The sequence below is a fragment of the Chlorocebus sabaeus genome, chromosome 11, assembly GCF_047675955.1.
Source record: "Chlorocebus sabaeus isolate Y175 chromosome 11, mChlSab1.0.hap1, whole genome shotgun sequence".
Classification (NCBI taxonomy): domain Eukaryota; kingdom Metazoa; phylum Chordata; class Mammalia; order Primates; family Cercopithecidae; genus Chlorocebus; species Chlorocebus sabaeus.
The window spans coordinates 126,312,490-126,333,848 of record NC_132914.1 but is presented as its reverse complement, the minus strand read 5'-3'; the positions used below and the strand labels follow the sequence as shown (position 1 = coordinate 126,333,848).

At 44.8% G+C, this 21,359-nt stretch overlaps 1 protein-coding gene and 1 long non-coding RNA gene across 2 annotated transcripts in view; one reads left to right on the top strand and one right to left on the bottom strand.

Annotated features, from left to right (window-relative positions):
- TMEM132D (transmembrane protein 132D) overlaps nucleotides 1-21,359 on the top strand; it is an 839,174-nt gene that overhangs the window by 780,665 nt on the left and 37,150 nt on the right.
- Nucleotides 13,940-17,598, bottom strand: LOC140712893 (uncharacterized). The gene is made up of 4 exons (XR_012094704.1): nucleotides 17,528-17,598; nucleotides 16,085-16,230; nucleotides 15,710-15,805; nucleotides 13,940-14,173 (listed from the first exon to the last, which is right to left on the bottom strand). It is a non-coding gene; the product is annotated as an uncharacterized lncRNA (long non-coding RNA).

The window sequence follows — 21,359 nt, the reverse complement described above, 5'->3', positions numbered from 1 at the left end:
TTTGTACATGCAGCCTCTAGCTGAGCAAGAGGGAGACCAACTGTCCTGGTTTGTCCAGAACTGACCTGGTTTTACCACCGAAAGTCTCACGTCCCGGGAAACTCTTTATGCCTGGGTAACGTAGGACAGTTGTTCACGGTCTAGGCAGCTTCCCCCAACTACCCATGTGACAGCTGCATAGAAGCCTCAGGGCAGAGCAAGAAATACTTGAGGCAGCAGGGGTGAGTGCAGCCTCATCTGCAGGTCGCTGGCTCTGGCGGTAACCACGGCAGTTAGAAGGTGAATAGGGGAGTGTGAGACAGCAGGCAACAGGCATCGGGTACAAAGTGTCAACCACTGTCCTCTGCTCCTCAGTCAGGCAGGCATCTCACATTTGGAAACTTAGGTCCTGCAGTCTAGGCAAATACCCGTCACAGTTTTGTTGAATGTTTTCTTGGCATAGAGGTCGTGTTTATGTGGCCTAATCCCTTCAACCTGTCCAAAAACCTGGGTGAAAAATGGAGACGTGTTTTTTAAAGGCCCCTGTATTTAGCGAATGCCCAGAGAGTGGGCTGTTCACATTGTCTTTTAAATGACAGATTTTCTCGTGCATTGGGCTTGTTTGCTTTCGTTCGTATATGAACAAAGAACAAAATTTGGCTCTTGGGAAACCTTCTGGACCTGCCGGAAGCGATGGGTGGTTGCCAGGCTTACACACATCTGACTGTTAATTGAGTCCCAGCCACTATAATGAAATTAGCCTCAGCTGCTCTGGAGTTGTTTGGATTCGGGGCCAATGAGGCATTTGGCACAAAGAGGTATCAAATATTTGTTTGCGCAACGTTCCACAGTGTGCGTTAGTCTTTCTTTAAAAGATCACAATGTGAGGAGGAAAAGTGCTCTTTGGCTGTGAGTGATGGGAAAAAACAAAAACTCAATCAAGAAAATGTGTGCTTTGGTACATTTAGTGTCAGTGTGATAGGACAGCCTTGAAGCCAATGTGTTCAATCCGTTTATGAGTCCGTCTCTCTCGCTCTCAGACTGCAAGATTGGTGGGCAGGTCCGTCGTTCCTTGGCACAAAATGTTTTCCCTCTAGAGGTTTCTCTGAAGCAAACAAGGTAGTTCGGACTGCATCCTTGTCTCTCAGCTGATTGTCCCCAACTGCAGGGCATCACACGCCCAACGTCACTGAAGTGCTGTTCTCTACCCCTCTGGGCATCCCGGCATGCCAGTGTCAGATCTGTTAGCAATAATGACATGTCCCTTCATGGAGAACCGGGCCCTCGTTTGTAATTGCCTGACACTAATAACAAGGAGGAAAGATCTTTGCTAACTGATAAATTCTGTGCTACCAAGATACAAGAAAGCCGTGCATTACTACCCCATTTTGTCAGACTCCTGGAAAATGTATTAAAGCAGAACCCTGCGTTAATTTAAGGAACGCTAATTCCATACGTAACGTAAACCCCTGCCAAATGCGTATGTATTTTACCGATTATCCCTGTACCATTCACCCCCTACCCTGACAGCGCTGGCATATTTTTGCTCTTCAATTAGCCAGATCCCTCCAATGCAGATGGGATGTTCACAGCCATGAGTGGGTTAGTGTATATGAGATGTTATCTGAGCTAATTAAACTAAGATAGAAGACACCCACTGTAACACTGCTCTCTGATGCTTTTGATGTTTCTGTTCCTTGTATGTACCCCATGCTGGGAGAAAGGTTGAAGGGGTCCAAAAAATGCAAACAGGATTATTGCTAAAGAAAAAAAAAAGAGAGAGAAACCGAGGCAAGAGAATGAAAGTGATAGCCACAAGATGACAGAGCCACCAAAACATTTTTATTTGGCTTCATAATGCTTCTGAGACAGAAGCCACAGATAAGAGACGAATATGGATCCATAGATGTAAATGTAGAGAGATTTATAGATATTAATATAAGTGGATTTAACTTCCCTGTATGTTTTCCCTTGGCTAATTTTAAAGACACGTACCTTAAGTGACACATTGAGCAAAAGGAAAGTTAGGAAAACTTACAGGCGGAGAAGCATCTGAGCACAAGCAATCCCCAAGTGCCCCTTATCTCACAAAGAGGGGTGCTCAGGTTGGGCATAGCTGGCCCCCCGGGAACGTTCTCCAGCCTGACCATGTGCTATATAAACTTACAGGAAAATTAGGAAAAGAAAGGAACACCCTGTTGACTGTTTCAAGAGGAAATTTCTGACCAAGCAAGTGGCCACGTCACAGTGCTCTGCAATGTGTGGTCTGTACATAAGCCCAGGTTTGCAGGCTCCACATGACTGGTGCTCAATGAGGCAGGTACAGAGTCAGGAGTGAGTATTTAGAAATGTTCACAGTGCACTTTGGGAGGCCAAGGCGAGTGGGTCACTTGAGTCCAGATGTTCAAGACCAGCCTAGGCAACATAGTGAAACCCCGTTTATATATATATATAAAAAAAATAGAAAAGTTGACCAAACATGTCTGTACACACCTGTAGTCCCAGCTACACAGGAAGCTTGAGCCCAGCAGGTTGAGGCTGCAGTGAGCTGTGACTGTGTCACTGCACTCTAGCCTGGGTGACACAGTGAGAACCTGTCTCAAAAAAAAAAAAAAAAAAAAAGTCCACAGCAATTCAACATCGTCACATCACCTGAACACGTTTTTATCATATTGTACAAAAGTGTTAGTCTACACTGGGTTGGAAATTTTTTCTTAACCACTCATCAATTAAGAAGATTTGAGCTAGGGGAATTGTGTCTTACGTCAAAATAGCTCAGAATTGCTGAACCAATTCTAGTGAAATTCTGAAAGGGTGGAGGGAATCCAGAATGTCTCCTCAACTTCTCCTTTCTGATCACGCACAATTTCTATTAGGAGATAGCGTCTCAGAAGTGTGTTTAATAGATGGTCTCCATGTTTCAAATATCAAAGTACATAATTCCTCTGGAAATGAACACACTTCCAAGAACATGTCACATTATTTCTGAGCGTATTTGCATCATCACCTCTGCAGACCTGCAGAAGAGCACGAAGCATCAATAATAAAATCCAGACATCCCCCTCCAGCCTTGCAAGAATGGGCTTTATCCCTAAGGTAAACACGCCATCTCTTCATGTCTTCCTCTTAGGATTAGTTACAGAGGCAGTCGCTTAATTGTAATGAGGTGGGGAAATGTAATTACATTAGTAGCTTGCACCAGAATTCCTCTTAGAGCGGAAACTGAGTTTGTTGGCTCAAAGGGAGGGGGAGCCCTTGAAAGTTCTGGGGATGAAACGTAGGTCTTCCCAAAGACCAATTAGTTTCCAAAAAATGAGGGCGTATACTCGCCAAAAGTTATGTACAAGGATGTTCACCGCAAATTCATTCATAATAGCCCAGAGCTGGAAATGACTCAAATCTCCATCAATAGGTGAACATGTTCTGTGCCCATTCAGTGAAATACTACCCAGCAACATAGAAGAGTGAACCACACCGAAGGCAAGAGCATGGATACATCTCACAGACCAGATGCTGAGCAATGAAGCCAGAAACAAAAGCTAATAGGTGGCACAGTTTCTTCTATGTGAAGTTCTAGGATGAGCAAAACTGACCTATGGTGAAAGGAACCAAAATAATAGTTAACGTGGATGGAGGATGGAAATAAGCAACTAGAGAGACTTTAGGAGAGCTCAAATGTTCCATGTTTTGATCTCATGGATGATACTGGGCTTCACAGATATAAACATTCACTGAGTTGCACAATTAAGATGTGTGCATGTAAACGTATTAAGGTACAGCTTCCTATTTTTGGAAATAGAAGTACCTGTACATGCAAGGTGAGTCTTGGGGATCCTGGGTGTGGGTGAGATTAATCTTCATGAGATGAAGAAAGCTCTGGGCTTGTCATTTTGAGGGAGGAGGCAGAAGTGGAGCAAAGAGAGGGTGTGAGGCCACATGGGAGCCACAGAGCCCTCCCTGTAACCCGGTAAATCTGCAGAAAGTTTAACAATTTGTGGAAAACTCACCATGAGGCTGCCTGTTTTAGTTGGGATTCTCCAGAGAAGGAGAACCAGTTGGCTGCACATAGATAGACGGGGAGATTTATTATAGGAATTGGCTCACACAGTTATGGAGGCTGAGAAGTCCCAAGATCTGCCGTCTGCAAGCTGGAGACCCAGAAAGCCGGTGGTGGAGTTCCAGTCCAAACTCAAAGGCCTGAGAACAGGGAAGCTGAAGGTGTAACTTGCATTCTGAATCCAAAGGCCTGAGAAGCAGGAGGGGCACAGTTCAAAGGGAGACAGCGACGGATGTCCCAGTAAAAGGAGAGAGAGAGAGAGAGAGAAAAAAAAAAGAAAGAGACACACAAGCTTTTGTATTGTTGGATAGTTTTTACCACATGCATGTATTATCTTTTTTAATTGTTCCATCTTTGTGTTCTACTCAGTCTCCTAACAGACTGCCTGAGGCCCATCTGCATTGGTGAGGATGAATCTGGTTTACTCAGTCCACTGATTCAAATGCTAATTTCTGCCAGAAACACCCTCACAGACACACCCAGAAATAATGTTTTATCAGCAATCTGGACATCCCTTAACCCAGTCAAGTTTACACATAAAGTCAACCATCACAGTATCCTTTGCGGAAATCACCGAAGGATCGTTTTCTGAGTTGGCTTGGGATAGACCCTGGAGACCCCACGTAGACAGAACCAAGAGGAGGAGAGTAGCATCCCCAGAAATTGTGGGATGTGGTGGAGGCAGACCCAGGTTCTATGGGACTTGAAGCTTCTACAGTTCACCTGGGGGCACATGTCTAAGAAAATAAACACAAAATTATGTACACTGAATTACTGAATATTTATTTTGGTTGAACAAAGAAATCAACAACAAATTACAAACTGTCAAAAGCTGGAAAATTCTAGAGGCGTCACAAAATATATAAAATATAACACAATGTCTTTATTAAATAACAGCTTGAACCACCTATGTAATACCTTTTTCTAAATTGTTTGGCTTTGAACAGTCATGGCCATGATTTTGTAACTGCTTTATTTATGAAAGAACTGAAAGATCGCTCATTTTTTATTTTAGCATAGTCAACAAAAATTTATTTTTTATTATTGGTAGTTTAGAAAAGTTCCTTTCTGCTTTATAACTCCATATTTTTAATGTTACATATTTTTATGATTATCCTCAAATTTGAGAAAAACCTATCAAGTATCTTTCTTATATGTAAGCTGTAAGATTTCAGGGTCTTTCAAGTTTTTTATGCAAGGTGACCAATCTTAAATACTCTGTACTTTCCTGGCAATCATTCACTCTAATCAGTTTGTCATCAATGTTTCTTTGGTATGATGTGTTATGAGTTTTATGTTAACTTCAATATTCCACGTCAAATAAGTAAGAAACGCAGAAATTCTGATCAAATCTATTTTGCATAATTCCCACTACAAAAGAAAATGTAGAGTACATTTATTATTTCGTATGCTCCATTATCAAGTAAATTTTGATGACAAGGAATTCATGTCTTACGAAGTACAGAGGAGAATAGAATCTTCTACTTCCAATTTCACAGGGAGCATCATGGGAACAATTTTCTGGAATCGAGCTTCTGGTGCCTCAGTTTTTGCCCTCTTGGGGTTTGACTTGATCATGCAACAGATATCTATTGAGCATCTATTGAATGCCGTATACCAAGTCCTGGAGATACAGAGATAAATCAGGCAGAGTCCCTGCTTTTGAGGAGCTCATGGTATCTAGCAGCAAATTCATGGGTGCCAAAACCAATGGTAGTACCAGGTTGTGAGCGTTGATTGTTACTCTCAAGACATCTCCAGTATGTCCTCTTTACCCAGCTAGAGCAGAAAAACTCCTTTAAGCCACTTTACTTTCCTTCTGTGTCACCCACTTTCTTTCCCCGACAGCATCTGGTATGTCTGGTGTGTACAATATGCCCGAAGATGAGGACTACATATTCAGCACTGGAAGGATGGAATGTGAGCTCTGGAAGGGCAGTAGGCCATGTGACCCACAGGCTAAATTTACAACGAGGACACAAGTAAACTAAAGTCATCTAAACTTAGGGACAGCCACATGAAGTCACACTGGCGGGTCACCCAGCATCGCTCTGCAGCAGTGGTGAAAACCATGGAGATGAGCGACTGCATTCTAGGGCTGCTTCAGAAGAACAGGGCCAGAATCGACTGGCTACCACGAGCCCACCACCCATCTCTTCTCCCTCGACCTGCCCGTTCTTATCCACCCACTTCCTAAAGCCAAAAACCCAAGGCTCAGTCTGGAGCCCTCCCTTTCTTTCACCCTCAATATCCAATCTAGCTGCAGTTCTTGTTGACTCCACCTCTAAAAATATCAAACCTATTTTATCTCTACAGCTCATCCAATGTCCAAACCACCAACATAAATGTCTCCTGGATGCTTACCACAGCTTTTGAACAGCTGTATCCCTCCACACTACTTTTTGTGTCAGTGTAGCGTGGTGGCCGGGGTGTGGTGTAGTGCTGTATTGGTTTTCCTTCGACTGAATTTTCCTTCTGTGGGTCCTAAGAGAGGATGTACTTCTTCGCTGCTTTGAATTTCAAGAGTCCATCTGCATTCCTGGGCTCGGGGGCCCCATTCTCCATCTTCAAAGCCAGCAACAGTGGGTTGAGTCCTTCTCAAAATTATTCACTCCTACTCTGCATCCATCTTCGTATCTCCTTTCCCAACTGACTCTTTTGCCCCTTTATAACTTTAAGGACCCTGGGTTCCACCTGGATAATTTAGGCTAATCTCCCTGTTTCAAGATCAGCTGACTAGTGGGCCAGGTGTGGTGGCTCATGCCTGTAATCCCTGTACTTTGGGAGGCTAAGGGTGGGGGTGGATCACCTGAGGTCAGGAGTTCAAGACCAGCCTGGCCAACATGTTAAAATCCCGTCTCTACTAAAAATACAAAAATTAGCCAGGCATGGTGGTGCACACCTGTAATCCCAGCCACCTGGGAGGCTGAGGCAGGAGAATCACCAGGAGGTAGAGGTTGCAGTGAGCCAAGATTGTGCCATTGCACTCCGGCCTGGGTGACAGATCAAGGCTCTGCCTCAAAAAGACAAAATAAAATAATAAAATAAAATAAAATAAAATCAGCTGACTAGCAAACTTTTAATTCCATCAGCAGCCTTACTTCTCCTTGGCCATGTAACCTACCTAGCATATTCACAAGTTCCAGGGATTAGGATGTGAACATCTTTGGGGAGCCATTATTCTGCCTACCACAAAAGCCTTATTGTTTATACCAGCATTTTAATTTTACTCTTTAGCATTTTAGCTGGAAATAATTTTAAACTAATAGAAAGTTGTAAAACAAATACAGAAACAAAAAAAGTGAACTGCACTGTGTAAATTAAAAAATAATTTGGAAAAACTGTACAGAGTTTATGTGTACCTTTCACCTCAGTCTTCCTAATGTTGACAATTTACATAACAATCATGCAATTATCAAAGCCAGGAGAATTATATGAATATTGTACTTATCTATCTATACTATTAACTAAACCACAGGCTGGTTTTTCATCTAATATCCTTTTTCTGTTTGAGGATCCAATCCAGGACCCCACAATGCATTTAGTAGTTGTGTCTTCTAAGTCTCCAATTTAGGACAGCCCCTCAACTTTTTCTAATTTTTCATCACCTTGGTGCTTTTGAAGAGTATGGCCAGGTAGATTTTTGAATGCCTCTGAGTTTGGGTCTATCTTGTGTTTTCTCATGATTAGACTGGACTTACACTTTCCCAGTAATAACCTCCCTGTGTGATGTTGGGATGTGGCATCAATATGACTAATCATTGGTGAGGTTAGCTTGGATCACTTGATGGCGGTATTAATCTGACACCACGCAAGCATCCTGTTCCTTCTCAGACTTTGACCCACTAATGTTAGCATCTGCTGATGTCTTTCACTCTTGCCCCCATAGACTGTACCTCGCCATGTAGCTGTAGTGGCTTCTTAAAAATGTAAAATAAGCCATTTCACTCTCATACACAAAACACCCTAATGGTCTTATGCAGTGCTTCTAATAAAATACAAGTTTCTCACCATAATGGTCTGGGATTCATGTGATCAAGCCCCTCCAACTTCCTCTCTCTTTTATTTTGGCTGCAGCCACAGTGTCTTTTTTTTATTATTTCTCTGATTTTGCCCTTGATTTTTCCTCTTCCTACATACCCTTAGCCTAGGTTTTTCACAGTTGACATGTGACAAAAGTTCGGGTCTCAGTGAAAACATCACCTCTCTCCACTGTCTCTTTCCCCTCCTGCCAGCACCCCTTGCCTCATACCTTTGCAGTTTGTTGCCCTATTTTATTTTTCTTAGAGCCCACCACTAGTTGAATTTACATCTGTTTCCCTGACTAAGCTTTCATCAGCTTCTTGAAATTAGAAACTTCATCCCTAGCGTTGACTGCTTTATCTCCAGTACCAAGGACAGCGCCTGACTCCCCTGAGGTGCTCATCAGACATTTGTTGGATGAATAAATTTTTTAACATCGTGTGGTCTTTTTATAGCTCTAGTTAGTGCTGAATTCAGATTAATATTATTGATTCAAATGGCCTTTTTCAGACTCTCAGGTGGCTCCTAATTCTAGCACCTTCAGGTTTGACAACTAAGTCTCTTTGTGTAAGGCCTGGTCAAGAAACACCATTTCCTTAGGATAATGGCCTCTAGTTCCATCCATGTTGCTGAAAAATGATATGATTTCATTCCTTTCTGTGGTGAAGTAGTATTCTATGGTCCATACACACCAGATTTCTAATCCCATCATTCACTGATGGACACCCAGGTTGATTCCATGACTTTGCCATCATGAATAGTGTCATGACTGACGTATGAGTGTGGGTGTCTTTTTGATATGTACACTATTTGGGTGATGGGTGCACTAACAGCCCTGACTTAGCACTACACAGTATGTCCATGTGTACTCCTAAATCCAACTGCATGCATTCCCCCAAATCTATAAAAAGATTTTAAAAAGGAAATTCCATTTCCAAGTTTTGATTTTCCAAGCTGAAGGTCTTTCTGTCATTTCTGTGGTCTCAGCAGCATTCTTCTAGTCGTGGTATCCACCACCTCTCATGAAACAGCCCATGGAAAATGCCTAAAAGGCAAGGGCAGCATAGATGTCATTGTTCCTCTCTTGAGAAGGCTGTTCTGGGGGCAGGTAAGCCTTTCTAAGCACAGTCCATTTGTTAGAGCATCAAATCTGCCCTGTAGAAGGTCCTCTGTTGGAGAAAGAACACATGAGCTGCATGTGAGTAGCTGAGCAGCAGAAATAGACACGCTGTGCTTTCCTTGAAGTTCTTCCCTCCAGGGCCTGAGAGGTGCCCTCCGATGTGAGCTACAGCACCCTGCCACATCCAACGCTCTTACAACAAAGGCAACACACTCCATTAGACTTGGACTCTTGCCTGCAATGGCCAGGACATTCAATGAATTCAATTCATTTCATGGCCATTCATCCAAGGGCATTTCACTAAAGATCTTTTTTTGATATCAGAACAGCAGTGCCAGGTACGTTTTGCTTTGATGTTAATTGGAAGTAGCATTGTTTAATTCAATGCCCTCTAAAAGTCCCACGGGTTGATCACTAAATGTAGGTATTGTAGAACACATGCCATTTTAATGGGCCACTGGCCAGCTTGCCGTTCCTGTGTTGATGGGCCACTGGAAACTGGAGCTGTCTCGGTGTCATCCCTGGAGTCTAGCAAAGCAGAAGGCACACACAATGAAAGAGAAACACACTGCCCTGGCTCCAAGGGAGCACTGGGGCTGATGAGGGGTGCATCCTGGGCACCAGGTGCTGCCTGAGACCATGTACTGCAGAGCTTGGCAGAGACTGCCCTGAGGCAGCTTTTCCTACCCCAGCTGTGAGGGATGTTTCGTAATAACTCAAAGCACCACGTGTTTCATCTGCATCTCCTATGTCTAAAGAAAAATTGGTATGCATTTTCCATTTATCTAACTATCATTGTCAAAAGTATGCTATCATTGTCAAAAGTATGGTTTTGAATGTTTGACTTCAGAATGTTAGAATCCTGAAACTTATTGAGAAGTATTTTGCAAGATCTCTAAGCTGTATTTTTAGGGGAAAAGCACAGAACATACAAAGGTGGCCATTATGTTTCAAAAGAAGGAGAAAATACATGGTTAAGTACTGATATATGCATAGACCCTCTCTGGGCAGATGCACAAAATACCAGCAGCAACAGTTACCTTCAGGTTGCAAGCTGGGGAGCTCTAGCCAGGACAGTGGGGGCTGACGTGTCACCGCACATGCTTCCTGCTGTTCAGTTGCATTTTAGTCATGAGTTGATGTCAACTCCCCATTTTTATGGCAAAAAGTAATTAACAATGGAAAAAAAGTCTTCAGTGAAGTAGTCGGACTTCACTGCCAAGGAGGACAATTGCTTGGTTGAATGTAGCTGTTCTACTAGGAATATAACGGCACAGCATCTCATTGTTGTTTTAATTTGCAATTCCCTGGTGATATATACAACACCGAGCATCCTTCCTTAGGCTTATTTGCCATCTGTGTATATTCTTTGGTAAGATGTCTGTTCAAATCTTCGCCCATTGTTTAATTGGGTTTTCTTATTGTTGAGTTTTAAGAATTCTTCGTATGTTTTCTATACTAGTTTTTTTTTAATCAGATATGTGTTTGCAACTATTATTTCCCAGTCTGTGGCTTGTCTTTACTTTCTCTTCCCAGGGTCTTTCTAAACATTTGCTTTTATTACTATCATTCTCCATTGGGCATACAGATTTAGATTTCCAGTGTTAATGTGCCTTTCTCTCTAATAAATGACGAGGACTGGCCAGCTGTTGTCTTCACCTGAGAAGAATAGTAGTGAGATGTAACCATGTATCATTTCCCTCTATGTTCCATGCCATAAGGTCTCACTACCTTCCATCAGATCTTCCCACTTTAACCAGTCTCTCTTCCACTCACCTGCCAGGTGAGCACCTTGGACTCCCCAGGCGAAGCTTCTCAGCTCCATAGATGGAGACAAACCCTAGACTTCTCTGGGTAAGGTCTTCCTCTGGAGGAGGCCCTGGCTGGAGGCAGGAGTCTCACGGGGTGCCTGCAAAGAGGCAGCGAGGGGGAATTTCTCTGCAGATGGCCTGCAGAGGCATTTTTATCCTGAATTCAGCCAAAACCAAAGAGTGTGTGCCTGTGGTTTCTGAATAATGCCTGTGTCCAGTGCTGCTCCCTTTGTCCCCTTTGTGAGGGCCCCTCCATATCCTCAAGAAGGCTGTATCCAACCAAGGGGAGGTGTGGCCACCACCACATGCCCCCTGAGAGTACCCTGCATTGACTTCTCCAGCCAGTCCTGCCAGGAAGTGGCAGACACTCATCCAGGTGAGGCCCATGTGTGTCCTCTGCCTGGAGCTTGTGACGTAGGCATCCCGGGCCCTGGCTTCCACTGGTGTGGGAGCAATGCTCACTTGTCCTGACTGCCCAGTGTGCCTGGGGGCTCCCGGTGTCCACCCAGCCCTGACTTACTGTCCCTGTCCCACTTTTTTCTTCTGCATCTGAAAATATATCTTCATCGTGGCAGGACACATACTTTCCACTTCATACACTCCGAGTATCACTATTTAATAACACAGGAGTATGTCCTGACCCCAGCTCTCTTTAGTAAGAGATTTATAGTCCATTCCACTGAGTCCCATGATGCATGCATTTGAACAAGCAGTGCCTCTCTCATATCCACAGTCTTCTAGTTCCCCCAGACCCAACCTCCATCCCAAAGGTTTAATCACATCCTGGGGTCTTGATAGAGATGCTCTCCCATCATTCCAAGTTCAGGAAACTAAAGAAGGTGAATTGCATTGTCCAGGAAGATAATCATGTTGGCTGAGCTCAAAGATCCCACCAGAAGCCAGATCATGCTTATGGGTCCTGCTAAGAATTTGATGTCTTATCCTAAAGCAATGGAAAACAATTGGTATGTTTTTAGACCATGTCTGGATAGCGACATGAGATGTCACTGGTAGTTATGTGATAAGTTCATGTTTTTAAAAGAAGGCTCTGGGCACTTTTGCAGAAATAAAGCAGCTTGAGTGAAAATAAAAGAGGATATATATGAGCTCTGTGACCCTTTCCATGCCAAGTATATACCCTACAGAAATGCCTAAGTGTCTTCATCAAAAAATACATACAGGATGGTTCATGGCAGCATTATCAGTCATAGCCAGAAGCTGGAAACACCCAGATGTCCAGAAATAGTAAAATGAACAAATAAATTGTGATATATTCACACAATGGAATGCTATCCAGCAACGAGAAGGAACAAAATACAACCATACACAACAATGCGAACCAATCTCACAAACATTCCATTAAGTAAAGGGAACTAGGAAAACACATACATCTGGTGTGATTCCATTGACTCCAAAGGTCAACAGCAGGGAATACGAGGTGGTGACATTCGAAAGCAGGTTAGAGTTTACTCAGAGGATAAGAGCCAGAGTAGTGGCTGGAGGGGTATGGGAGGGGCGTCTGGCGGGATGACAGTGTTCTGGTTGTTGAAGTGGGTCTGGATGAAGTAAGTTTGTTTGCTTCATGAAATGTCATTGACCTGCGTGTTCATGATTTGTACACTTAGCTGTATGCAATAAAAAGTTAAATAAAAATAAATTAAAAGTTTTGTTATAGTAATAAAAGGAGGGAGGGAGAAGAGAAGAAATGAGAAAAAAAGGAAAGGAGGGAGGGAGGGAGGAAAGGAAGGAAGGAAGGGAGGGAGGGAGGGAAGGAAGGAAGGAAGGAAGGAAGGAAGGAAGGAAGGAAGGGAGGGAGGGAGGGAGGGAGGGAGGGAGGGAGGGAGGGAGGAAGGGAGTTTGCAACTGTTTCTCAAACTTGACACCATGGACATTTGAGGCTGGATAATTCTTTGTGGTGGGGGCTGTCCTGTGCATTATAGAATGTTTAGCAGCATCACTGTCCTTACTAACTAGATGCTAATAACATCCCCCTCCCCCTTGTAACAATGGAAATGTCTCCAGACATTGCCTTATGTCCCCTGGGAGCAGGGAACAAATACCTCTCATCCAGGGATCCCTGGCCAAGAGTGCATGCAATGCTGGGTGAAGCCCCAGGTATTAGGCAGGTGTACTTCTATGCATGGACAACTGGTATTGAACTGGCTGTTGCTGAGGGATGTCTGCACCTGAGGCTAGAAAAAGACAGTTCCTTGGCCCTCACAGCAGGGAAAATAAATGGTCTCCAGGCACTTCCTGGAGCTTGCGTGGGTGGTGGTCTCCTCCTGATGAAGCCCTTACTGTCCACTCCACCCCCTACACAGCTGGCAGAGTCTCAATTTCATCTACATGCTGTGAACTCTTGCTGCGAGTGGCCCCTTGGTCTTCTGTCAAGATCAATGTCTGTGGACTGTCAGAGCCAAGAATGCCCCAAACCATGTATTGCTCTCCTTCTACAGAGACCACCCAGCCTGGCCTTTCCCCACCCAGAAGGAGATGACTCTTATCTCTGCCCCCGATACTTACTTTGCTTTCTTCCTGTCTCCTTTCTGGTCTTGACTCAAAGGACACTTTTTCAGTGGGGTTTTCACTGGCCGACGGGTCTACAGCTACAAACTCTCCACCCTAGAACACTTTAGCACCCCTCCCTACTTTATTTTTCTCCTTAGCACCTGTTGCTAATACAACTTTTTAAATGTATCTTTTTACTGATTGTCATTTGTTCCCTAGTGTGTAAGCCCCATGAAGGCAGACATTTCTGTTTCCATTCTGTTTCCTCCTGTATCTCCAGAGCCCAGATGTAATCCTGGTTCATAGTTGGTTCTCAGGAGGTTTTTATTAAAAGAGTGGGTGAATCTCTAACTATTTGAAATGGGAGTGTTGCTGAACACCAGGGGTTCAGCCTAAGTCCGGTTGCTCCCTGGACAGAAAGCCAATCACTGAGACAATGAGTATTGCCAGGGAAGAAAGCTTTATTGCTGGTGACATCAGCTGTGAGACAGAAGGCAAATCTCAAATCCGTCTTTCCAACTGACTGAAGTTAGCGGTTTATATGGGAATTGGTCAGCAAGCAGCAGGTGGCCGGATGCGCGTTCTGTTGTCTCGATGTCCAGATGCCATGATCTTGAAAGTTCAGTTCCATGATACTCTCTGGGAGAAAAGTTGGGCTGGTTTCAAAAAGAAGACCTTTAGAGTAGAAGTAAAAGCATTTGGCTCAGAGGAAAAAAGAAAACCATGTCAATTAATACATCATTGCATCATCTTCCCTCAATAGCAATAGCACAAAGATTGCAAAACCTTGGGACTATGGGACATTTCACACAGTAGAATCAAGGTGGCTTCTCCCTTCACACTCACAGCAAAAAGAGGTTCAGGGCTTTCTTGGGTCACAAGGAAGAGAGCTTTTTCTTTTATTCTCTAAGCTAGTGCTGTTCACCAGGACCTTCTGTGATGACAGGGATGTTCTCAACCTGTGCAGACCAATGTGTCAGCCCCCAGCCACTGTGGCTTCTGAGCACTCCTAGTCTCCTAGTGTAGCTGGTGCAACAGAGGAAGTAAATCTTTAATCTTACTTAATTTCTTTTTATTTTTGAGATGGAGTTTTGCTCTTGTTACCCAGACTAGAGTGCAATGGTGTGATCTTGGCTCACCGCAACTTCTGCCTCCTGGGTTCAAGCAATTCTCCTGCCTCAGCCTCCTGAGTAGGTGGGATTACAGGCATGTGCCACCACACCCGGCTAATTTTTTTGTATTTTTAGTAGAGACGGGGTTTCTCCATGTTAGTCAGGCTGGTCTCAAACTCCTGACCTCAGGTAATCCATCCACCTTGGCCTCCCAAAGTGCTGGGATTACAGGCGTAAGCCACCATGCATGGCCACTTAATTTTAATTAATTTAAAATTATAGAGCCACATGTGACTAGCAGCTACTACCTTGGACAGCACAGGTGTAAACCCTTGTTCCTACATGGGCTCAAAGCCTGAGGATTCTGCCTGTCCTTCCCAACTTTTCATACATTCACCCCAGCATGCATCCAGGCAGGCCTCACTAATATACCCAATCTTTGTCACTGTTAGAATCCTCGTTTGCAAGCAATAGAAAGCAACTCTGGCTGATTTATGCAGAAATTGAACTTATTCAATTTATTAAAAGGGTATTGACTACCATGAATCTCCAGGAGGGGTAGAAAACCAGATAAAGAGGCTGTGGAGCCAGGAATGATGTCAGAGATACAGCAGACTTTTTTCTAGCCCTGACGCTGCCACCCTCCTCCACCCGCAGCAAAACGCGGGCATCATGAAGAGTGCCAGGGACCCCGACTGCTGGTCAAGACCTCCGTGCCACCCGGGACGGTACCCTTACTGGATAAACACATTAAATATGTAATGCTGGACTGCAAATACGTCATGAGGTGTTTGAAATGCACATTTTGGACAGCATTCCTGTTAGCCTAGTAAAGATTACTGTCTAGCATTGCTAGATATTAAGCAGAGAACACTCCAGCTCAAAGCAACCGGCAAAGCTAGGCTTTTGTTGAGAGACTGAGAGGGAGGGAGGTTTTCATAATCAGTTATCTCCCACCTTGGAAGATGAAATCAAAACTGAGCCATTCGTGAACGATGGGTGGATTTCATCTTGGTAAGAAGCACTCATTTCTAGGAGTGCAAGGATTATAGAACAACTCTTTCTCTGGGCGCCGGATGCGCACCCATCAGGCACTCACGGTGATCGGTGCAAATGAGAAGCTGTCCATCAGAATGCACGTTCTCTGGCCTGGTTGAGGAGTCTCACTTAGTAGCTGTTCCATTTTCTGGGGCCGCTGTAACAAATTGCCACAAACTTAGGTCACTTTCCACAGCAGTCAGTTGTTCTCTCACGGTTCCAGAGGCCAGAAATCCAAATCAAGGTGTGGGCACAGCCACGCTCCTTCCAGAGGCTCTGGGAAAGGATCCTCCCTGCCTCCCCTGTCTCCTGGTGACCGCAGGCATCCCCTGGCTTGCAGCCCCATCCCTCTTCCTCCCCTGCTCCCTGTAGGTTTTATCACTTCCCTATGTATCCTTATGGAGGTCTTAAGTCAAATACGACTGCATAGTCTTACTTTCCTCTGCACTATGGCATTCTATGCACAGATTCCTGAAGGACTCCCTCCGAGCACATAAACCCTTTCACTACTGAGTCAAAGGGACAGCCAGGGGTCCTGAAGGTGGCAGGGGGCTGCATCTGGAGGTTGAGGGCAGCGACCACCTAGAAAGCAATAGAGAGGAATCCCCATCAGCTGGGTTGGTTTTCACAGTGGGAGCTGGGCACACTGGGTTGGTTTTCACAGTGGGAGCTGGGCACACAGGCCCTCCTGTATTGCCTCTGACTTTTCCACTTTGAAATCTGCCCTGGAAATCTCTCCATATGGGTAGGAAGAGCACCGGCTAGCTTCTTTTCATAGCTGTGTTATAATCCAGCGCTCACTGAAGGTGCTTGTTCAGCCAGCGCCCAGTGACTCTAATGGAGGGTCATGGGCCCATGGTGTGTGGTGTGGCCCTTGGGCTGATCTGTGCCAACAAGGAGAGGCCAGGCAGAGCCAGGGGGCTGAGCCACAGAGTACATCCTTGGTCCTTCCCCTGGCAGCTCCTCTCCCCGTCTTCTCTCCTTACTTAGGCACCTCATGGGGAGGGGGTTATTATTCATGGATTGTGGATGCTTCTGGGGCTGTGTGTTATGATGTTTTCACTTGCTGGTACACAGTTTGCTTTACAATTATTCATACAACCCATTTATATATCTGATGTTCTTTAGTATATATGTTATATTTTACAAACAAAAAACTCAGAAAATTAACTCAAGGTTAATAGGAATCAAAAAGTTTCATGGTCCAAAGGAATGAATCTCTAATGGGGAACTTTCTCAATGGTTGGGAGGGAGGGTAGACAGATAGTGGAGCTGGCTGTTTTCCTCCCTTGCCCCTGACTGTCACATCACAGCACGTGGGGAATCCTCAGAATCCATGAGCATCTTCAGGAAGCAGACAGAGTTAAATGCACCAGAGATTAATTGAGGACTGCAGTTGTGAAGGATAAAGAAAATAAGGAGCAGGAGTAGGAAGGCTGAGCTTCAGGATGCAGTGCAGGTCTGGTCCCTGGGAAAGGAGGATGGGAAGGAGGGAAATTTGGGCAGGAAGTGCCTGACTGCAGGAAGCCCTGGGAATTCTCAGGCAGCCAAGCAGGAAGTGCTGCCACAGAGGTTGTCCATAGAGGAGCCTCGCATGGAGTCCCAGCAGCCACCCTGCACCGTGGCCGTGCTTGGACACTGACCAGGTGCCTTCTGAAGGCCCCTGAGGACAGAGGCTGCGGTGAATGATTCTCCTTCTGGCAACTCCCTCTTGAAGGGACATTTAAACAGCATTCTTCCATGGCTGCCACCCTATGCTGCCGCATAGACCTCATCAGACTATACCCGCTGGTAGAGAGAGGGTGTATTAGTCCATTTTCACGCTGCTGATAAAGACATACCTGAAACTGGGAACAAAAAGAGGTTTAATTGGACTTACAGTTCTACGTGGCTGGGGAGGCCTCGGAATCATGGTGGGAGGCGAAAGGCACTTCTTACATGGTGGTGGCAAGAGAAAAATGAGGAGGAATCAAAAGCAGAAATCCCCGATAAACCCATCAGATCTCATGAGATTTATTCACTATCACGAGACTAGGACGAGACAGACCAGCCCCTATGATTCAGTTACCTCCCAGTGGGTTCCTCCGACAACATGCAGGAATCCTGGGAAATACAATTCAAGTTGAGATTTGGTGTGGACACAGCCAAACCATATCAGAGGGTGACTGCATGAATTGGATGTTTGCTACACGCAGGCAAAGTCTAAGGAGTTTGTATATATTAACTCATTTACTCTTCAAACCACCCAGTGAAGTTGGTCCCGTGATCACCATCCCCATTTCGCAGAGGAGGGAACCAAGGCACAGAAAGGTTAAGTGACTTGTCCAAGGTCACACAGCCAGAGAGTGAAGGAGCTGGAACAATGTTAACCCAGGACATCCAGATCCAAAGCCTAGCAATGCCTCAGCTTCATCTAGAAGGAAAAACTCACATGGCCATTCAGGCCTGAAGTCTCTTCCTCCCTCAGAAGCTCTGAACACATCCTATTGGTGTCTGCTAACACTACCGTGTTTTTGCTATCCTTATTTAAAAGGAGTTAATTGTGTTTATGTTCGGTGATAGTCATCTTCCATCTCTGGTAATAGTACAAAGTTGTATTTTTTACATAAAACAAGAAATTGATTATTAAAGTCTAGTTAATAGCATGCAGTCTAGAGCATCGAGGGGTAAACAGATGTTTGCAACTTCCTTTGAAATGAATCACAAAAGAAGATGAATAGAGAGCTGGGAAGTGGACAGATATGCGATAGAGCAAACACAGCAGAATGTCACTTACGGAAGCGAGGCCGTGGGTATGAGTGGGCACTGTACAATTTATCTTTCTCTATGGTTAACATTTTTCATAATAAAGTCTTGAGAAAAGTAATCAAAATATTGAAAACTCAAGACGATGTGTGGGTATGGCAGTCATTCTGCATGTAGATTGAGCACTACTGAAGTTCGGGAAATACTGCATACATCTGAGCATGTCTGTGTAAGAGCCAGGGAGTGCTTCCCTAGAATTGGCAGAGGAGATAGAAGAGTCTGAATGAACCAAGCGGCTCATTATGTTCCCTAGCACCTGAGCCAGCCACAGCCTCTGGGGATGATTCACCTGAGCCAAGTCATCTCTGTTCTGCTGAACATCACAGCCACAACCTAAACAGGACCAGGGACATCGTCTGCAAGTACGTCGTCTACTATGCAGGACTTTGAGATATGAGTCATCTCCCCAAACCCAGGAATGCAAGCAAGAACCAGATCAGAAAATAAAGCAGGCAGCCTGTCTCGGCCCCACCTGCCAAAATCAGGAGGAAAATAAAACTTTCCTTTTCAGGAAGTTTTCTAGGTACCACATGGTGGACATGGAGCAGCCAGTAACGCTCAGCGTGCGGGTGGTGTTTGTTTAGGAGAGATAGCACGTGAGCGCCAAATGCTGGGAGGCGGGAATATTCTGCAGCAACTAGGAATTAGTCTAGTCTTAAGAAATAACTGCCTTACCAGTTGGTAAGCACAAAAACGCTGCCAAATGCTGGTAGATGAACTCTGCCTAATAGTCACTGAGCGCATGCTATGGATATACTACTCAGACTCCATTTCCCGAATTCCAGCCATAAGGATTTCTGCCATCTCTGAGGACCACCTGTATTGTTATCAATACTTGTATTGATGTATTATTATCTCATCATTAGTAGTAATGCCATGAAACCATAAGAAGCTGACATTCATTATGTGCATTAGTTATGAACATATGTTCATTTTATGCGTTAGCTATGAACTATGTTCATAGCTAATGCATAACATAATGAATGCCAGCTTCTTATGAATAAGGACTGTTACAACCATATTAAGTCATTGAACATCACAGTAACCCTAAAATGCAAGTACTGTTATTATCCCAATTTTACAGACGAAGAGACTAAGGCAAGAAGAGATTAAGCAACTTGCTCAACTGTAGCCACAGGGCTACAGTTGGGCTTTGAACCCACGCATCCAGCTCCAGAGCCTGTCTCAGATTCTCCGCACTAAACTTCCTTATGCTCATCCACCTTCAAAGTCATGGTGTGCACCACGAGCCACACTTGTCTATGAGCTGAGAAACACTCCAGTGAGGTCCCTGGAAGTCAGACAAGCTCTTGCTCTCATAGTCCAACAACCTGCTGCCCTCTTTGAGATGTTGGTGGGACTTCTTTCCTTAGAAGTTGGAAAAAGTCACAGATATCTATCTGCAAAGCCGAGGAATGCTTCCTACTCAGGAACTTGCAGAGAGTGCCTTGGCAGGAGCAGATGAACTGAAGCAGTTTGATAGATGGTCTCTAGTGAAAGAGTTGGTGGTCCTATTGGTCAATAAATACTGAGTGGGAGTAAGTCTTAAGTAGAAGTCTCAGAATGCCTTGTGCTTCACAGCCTGCCAGGGTGACCATAAAACCAGAGGGGAAGCCCAGCACGTATAATGCAAGACAGTTTCTTTCCAGAAAAGTGTTAGAATGAAGGGCCAATGAAGCATTTGGCAAAAGAGCCAGTGGTGTGATAACTCAACATTATTCACTGTTATCAAGTCAAGAACTATCTTCTAGAACCACTGTGCATGGTTGAGTAGGTTGTGCATGGCAGGAGTTGGACGGAAGGCTGCCAATCACACAGATGTCCAAGTCTGGAAGAAGTAGCCCTCACTCCTTCTTTCTGAAGGACACCTTGGAGCAATGACCTGGGTCAAGCTTGGGCACCCTCTACCAACAGGATCCACTGGTACAGGGGCCAATGGCCATTTCCTATTACCTAGGAGATTACAAGCGTGGAAGAGGCTGTAGATGACCTCCTGAATGTAGATGGACCATCCTGTCGTTGCGTTATGCTGATTGCAATCACACAGGCAGAAGGTCAGGGTGAGGGTTGATGAAGAGAGGAAAGCCATGCAGAGGAAGGCTGACTCATTCCCATGCACGTGGAAGAGAAATATGTTTTGTCTGTGACGTTTCCAGAAGCATCTTCTTCCCTCTAAGGCACACAGGCTCTCCCACCCTGCCGCACCTCCAGGACTTGGTGAATGAAAATGCACTCTTCTTTGCTCATCTGTCCACACTGAAAGCTGTGGATTCCCTTCCTCTTCTTTCCTCTGTGGCCTCCCTTTGGTCACTGTGAGGCAATAGCAGTGACCACGATGTGATGACTCACTGCCCTCTGTGGACTAAGATGGGGGAAGGTCTGTGTGTGATGTAGGGACCCTCAGGGATAGAATATTCTATTTAGAGCCACAGATCTCAGTAGGGACATAACTGTCCCCACAGCCATGGAAGTGTTTGGCACATTTTCGGGACTGATTATTTTTCACAAGGATTAGGGCATACTCTTGCATTTCATGGTCAGAAGTCAGGGGTACTAAATGCCCTGCAATGTCCAGGACAGGCTCATGTGACAAAGAGTTGTCCTGTGTTCTGGTTGGGTGCAGTGGCTCACACCTGTAATCCTAGCACTTTGGGAGGCTGAGGCAGGAGGATCACTTGAGACCAGAAGTTCCAGAGCAGCCTGGGCAACATGGTGAAACCCCATCTCTACAAAAAACAAAAAAAAATTGCCAGGTGTGGTGATGCACACCCATAGTCCCAGCTACCCAGAGGATGAGGTGGGAGGATTGCTTGAGCCCAGGAGGTCAAGGCTTCAGTGAACTGTGATTGTGCCACTGCATTTCAGCCTGGGTGACAGAGTGAGACTCTATCTCAAAAAAAACTGCC